Source organism: Notechis scutatus, chromosome 1, assembly GCF_049901735.1.
Source record: "Notechis scutatus isolate UNSWTSFEM ecotype Mainland chromosome 1, rNotScu1.2, whole genome shotgun sequence".
Classification (NCBI taxonomy): Eukaryota; Metazoa; Chordata; class Lepidosauria; order Squamata; family Elapidae; genus Notechis; species Notechis scutatus.
Window position 1 is genome coordinate 99,829,803 of NC_142009.1, and position 6,000 is coordinate 99,835,802.

Below are 6,000 nucleotides of genomic sequence, written 5' to 3' on the forward strand. Positions count from 1 at the left end.
TGCGTGGGGCAAGAAGGAGAGGAGCAGAAATTTAGTCTGAGATCACCAGCTCTGAGAAAGGAAAGGAAACAGGCCAGGAAAAGGCAAATTAATGAGATGAGGGGGAAGTGTATTTATCTGATAGTTCAGCCAATACGTGAAGAAAGAAAGAGGCTGGTACTTTACACCAACCTGGAAACTATCTGGGAGAAGCTCAAGGCTCACAGAATAAGAGAAGAGAAGCAGAGTGGGTTCAAATGGGGTAGGAGGAAGGATGTCCAACTGAAGAATTATGCAACCTTGAGAAAGTGAATGAAGAAAACCATTGTACAAGATATAGTTGTTTCTTTTGGAGATTGGCAAGGGTGGGAGGAAATTAGATTTTTAAAGTGTGTGCTGGGCCTTTGAAGTACTATACTTTTTAAGGAGATTGCTCAGTTCCTCATATACAAACTGCTAACATCAGACAAACTTCCTTGAAGGACGTATGGAAATCTACCCTGCTGCGTTGAATAGGGTTCTTTAGAGTTATTTTTGTGCCTGTGCAATTCTATCTCTTTATACATGTGTGATTGTGGCTTTTCTGATGCAAATATAACTTGTTCTTTTCCGCTTGAAAATTAGAGGTTTATGTTTTCATAATTGGATTCATGAAGGAAGGAGGGAAATCACCTTTTATTGTCCACCATTGGTTTTAGACCAAATTCACCAATATTTTCAGGCCTACATGTTCTCCTGTGGAGATAAATGCTCCCTCACCTTATGTAGTCATGTAATCATTCCAAGAATAGAAAGAAATAGGAAGAAAGAAAATAGAGAAATATCTACTCTTGAAATAGCAGAGTATTGCTGTAAGAACGATGGAATGTTTAAAACTTAAAGAATGATAGGCAATGAATAAGAAAAATTGGAAAAGTAAGCATAACGCCTCTTCATCCTTGCTGAAGGTAAGATAAACACCAGCTTGATCTTGTTCTAGCTAGTATTTGCCTCAACATGAATTACTAAAAGAACCATATATATATTTCAGCAGAATCAATACTGAAATTTATTTTAATTCTTGGTATTGGTTAGGGAGACAACAAAGAACTTTAGAATTGCAAAGCTTCTTTTAAAAGTAATTCAGGTTAATTTAAAGGCTTGGCAACAAATAAACACAAAATACAAGCTTCTTTTTTAAAAAAGTTATGAAATTAACATTATGCTTTCTATTTTCAGCCATAGTTTTCCCCTTTTTATTTTCCTGCAAAAGGAAGACAGAGAATAATTATTTCAAACAGTATGTATAGTTTAGTTTTTAACGGTAAAGCAACAAGAACTAATTCTCTCAGTCCAGGAAACGAATTAATGCATCTATTTTTATTGCTACTTTTGACAATCTCCCCTTGCATTTATCCTTGTATACTAATGAAGAACTCAGAGCTCCAAATATTATCTTTATGTGAATGTGCGGCTCAGTAGAATTCAGTAACTAAGAGGAGGGGAATGGCAACAATTGTGTTTTCTATTTTGGATGTTATGATAATATACTGTGACAGCCAGTTTTGGTGTAGTGGTTACAGATCAGTTTCTACAGACTAGAAACTGGGAGACTATGAGTTTTAGTTCCATTTTAGGCTTGAAACCAGCTGAGTGATCTTGGGCCAATCACTTAGATTTCCATTTGAAGTGGCATAAAAGAACTTATAATAAAAAGAACACATCAATAGGAGGGGGGGGAGGAGAAATGAATGAAATGTATGAATCTATGAATAGGAAGAGAGAGAGAGAGAGAGAGCGCACATTTTAAACGAAAAGGTAACAAGCTATTTAACAAGTTCTGATTATCTCAGATTATGATTTCATTATAATAATGAATGTGATACAGCAGTAATTCAATTCCAGATTCAGCAGAGAAGCTGAAGAAAGAATAAAAGTAATCAAGATGGCAATTGCAGCCAAGTGACTGGTGCCACCCTCCTTTTTTTAATGTTCATCACATGCACAAAGCACATAAAAAAGGAACAGAGCTTCAGTGGTACAATTGTGGCTGTCATCTTCACTTTTCGTACCCAAGGAGACACAATGGACATGGATGCATAGATGGTTCTTGGCTGATTCTGAGTCAACAGCTGTCTCTCAGCCCAATCAACTTCTCAGGATAGTTTTTGTAAGAATAAAATTGGAGGAGAATGTGCTGCCTATGGCCTCTTAGAAATGAAAGTCTAAATATGATAAATCAAGCAATGTGATAAATTGCGTACAATACATTATGCATGTCAAGTTTACATAGAAAAAACTGGCCCCTTTCCCATTTTTCTAGCCATATTTTTAGTAGTGTTGGTCTCTCTACATCAGGGGTCACCAACCTTTTGGTGCTCAGGGACCACCAAACTTATAATTTAAAATCCCACGGATGAGACACCCTGGGAAAATCCCAAAAAAAGTCTGCAGGAAAGACTTTTTTTCCTACCAATTTCCTATCCTTTTTCCTACCGATCAATCATTCTTTATTTGGGATCACAAGATACCGTCTCCAGCTCTGTTCACAGGGGGAGAGAGAGAGACACCTTTGGCTTCATGCAAGAAAAGCAGCAGAAGCAGCAGAAGTCTTTCTTTCTGTCCCCCAAACTCCGCCAGAAACGAGTCTTTGCCGGCACAGCCTCTTGGAGCAGGATGCCTTGCAGAGTCCCAAAGACTCATTTCTGGTGGAGTTTGGGGAGAGAAAGACAGACTTTTGCTGCTTTCCTTGTGTGCAGCCAAAAGCAGAAGAAGAAAGAAGCAGAAAGAAGTATTGTTTTGGGAGGAGTGCTTTGTGGGTGACATTTCTCTGGGGACCACCAAAATTTTCTTGTGGACCACCAGTGGTCCCCGGCCCACTGGTTGGCGACCACTGCTTTACATTACATTGAAGAAATAAAGGAAGGCAAAGAACAACCAGAAGATATATATAATGTCTACAGTTGCTGGTCACCAAGAAAGAAGAAAAGACCAGAAACGGTCACCAAAGTATATGCAATAAAAGTTGAATTTCTGTTTGCTAAAAGGTTTTGGGATGTGTGAGATGCAGAATTTTGCATTAACTTAAAATGCAAATTGAACGCTGCTTCTTCCATTCCTGCTGATGTACAATTACATGGGTGATAGAAATGCAGTCATTAGGAAAAAAAATGAAAACAAGCAGATCGAGTAGAAAGAAGAGGAGACTGAAGGACAATTGGGACAGTAAAATATTGCTGCAAGAAAAAAAGCTGGCATTACCGTGAGACAATAAGCACATTACAATTAGCTATTTATTTCTCTTTTCCAGCTGAATGGTGATATAGCTGTACTAGCATGGTGAAATGTTAAACCACGTAGGAGAGCATGCAAGTCACGGAATTCTTTCCATTCACATAGTGATAGCTCTCTTCTAGGTGATAAAAACAAGCAGATTGGAGGAGGAGCAGGGGTGGGATTCAAATTTCTTAACTCCTTCTGTGGGCATGGCCTAATTTGTGGGTGTGGCTTCATTGTCATGTGACTGGGTGGGTGTGCCTTGGTGGTCATATGACTGGGTGGGTGTGGTTGGTGCCCATGTGACTGGTCATGGCTAGGTGGTCATGTGACTAGAATGGGCGTGGTCAGGTGGCCATTGACTAGCAAACCAAATACAAGTGGTCCTCGCTTAGCAACTGTCCTAATTTATGACTGACCTTCCCAGAGCTACTTGACCTGTTTTTGAAGTTTTGACAGCAATGCACACACATACATACACATACACACACACACACACACACACACACACACAGTTACAACATCCCACATAGTCATGTGACTGAGGTTTTCTATGTTTTTTGCCAGTTTCCAACAATTCCTTCTGGTTTCCGATTAAAAATGACCATTGGAGAAAATAGACTTGTTTAACCACAGTGTTCACTTAATGACCACAAGGTTCACTTAACAATTATGGTGTTTGCCTAACCCAGGGATCTGCAACCTTAAACACTCAAAGAGCCATTTTTCTATTTTCTTTTAAACAGATATATCTCTCTGTGTGTGTCTCTTTCTCTTTTTCTCGCTCTCTTTCTCATCTCTCCCTCTCTCTTATCTATTTTTTTCTTTCTCCCTCTCTCTCTCTCATCGAAGGATACCATGTTGATAGTGTTGAAAGTCATCAAGAGATCCGGGAGAGATGGATGAATGTAATAAGACATCCCATCCCAAGTCCTCCACTGGTCATCGCCTGACATGACTAATGCTATCTCAGTGCTGCAACCTGGCCTGAATCTTGACTGAAAGGGGCTCTGGATAATCTGCTTTATCCAGGTCCTCTAAAAGTGAGTGCTTACCACCCTCTCAAAAACATTCTTCCAAAAGGAAAGGAGACCAGACAAACTAACATGGTCAAGTCCAAGGATGATCTTTTGGAAAGGGGACATACCACTGCTCCCTTCAAGGCAGGCAGCACCCCTGACCCCATGAGGAGTTTATCATCACTTGGATGATGGCTCCAATTGCATACCACCTTCCAGGAGGACTTTACCAACTGGGAGGGGTATAGGTCCAAACAGGGGTGGGATTCAAATTTTTTAACAACCGGTTCTGTGGGCGTGGCTTAATTGGTGGGTGAGGCTTGGTGGTCATGTGACTGGCTGGGCATGGCCAACTCAACATCACTCACATCGAGGCACGCATCTCCTCACCTGGCCTCTTGTGACTGTGGGGATGCTGCAACAGTCGTAAGTGTGAAAAACGGCCATAAGTCACTTTTTTCATTGCCATTGTAACTTTGAATGGTCACTCCACACAACCAAAATACCAGCAAAAGAGGGGAAAAAACTCCAGAGAAGTTCCAGAGACAGGAAGTCTAGTCCTGCCAAGAATGTAATAAGGGTTAATGGAGAGGCACTTTCTGTAAGCAACACCAGAATGTTTCCTTCCTGCCTTCCTTACAGGATTAGGCCAGTAATTTCTTCTAACAACCGGTTCTCTGAACTGCTTAGAATGTTAACATCCAGTTCTAGCGAATAGGTGCGAACTGGTAGAATCCCAACCCTGGGTCCAAAGCTTAAACTCTTACCAAAAAGTAAGTTCAAAAATGCCCTAGTCACTTAAAACGCCGGTCCCTAATCCCAATCCCCAATGGAGTAGCACTGGTCTGCAGCATGCCAGCAACCAGGCTGCACAAACAAGCTAAGCCCCATCTGCGGGATACAGGCAGCACACAAAACCACACCCACTCAGGTCCATGAAAAAGCCTTTCCCTGGTCCCCAAAAAGTTGGGGGCCACTGACTTAAAAATACCTGCCCAGCTGCTGTCCAACACCAGTTTATTCACTCTGTTTTAATAAATGGGCAGAGGGCATTATAATGGCTTTCCCACTCATTGCAGGGATTAAGCCTATGTATGTTAGGACCTGTCCAAGCAAGGGGGGAAAGGCAGTGAGGCCCTTGCTTCAGACAACTCATCTTCGGTATCATGAAAGGACTGAAAAATCATAACTGTATTTTTACTTTCTGGGAGAAAAGTATCTATGGGAATTTCACTGAAGCCATTACAACTTGACCAGATTTAAATAATTTGCAGTTTGCTACTCAATCTGGGGCAGGAAAATATCTTGAGCTGGGTCTGCTTCTGGTGATATTGATTTGGATATATTGTGATAGGCTTAAATATGAGTTTTACAGAGAGATTTATTTGTTTTTCTTTATGGTATACTGCTCGTTTTGCATGGTTTTCATTTACTTTGTATTTTGTTGTTAGCTGCCTGTGTTTTGGAAGTGAGTAGATTGCAAATACTGTTAACCAAGCAAATGAATACCGGGTATCCGTTTTTTATACCATATCTCTCTCTTCATCCTATCAATTTGTATTTCTGTTGGGTCGAGGAGGTATGTGTGTGTGCTTTACCTTTTAAAATTCTTGATTTTCTTTATCTTTTAAAAATCCTAGTAACATCCTTCATTTATGCCATCTTTAACAGATTCATAGCATGTTTTGAGGTGAGGCATGTGATGAATAACACAATTAACCCAAAGGAAAAAAAAAAAGAACATTGG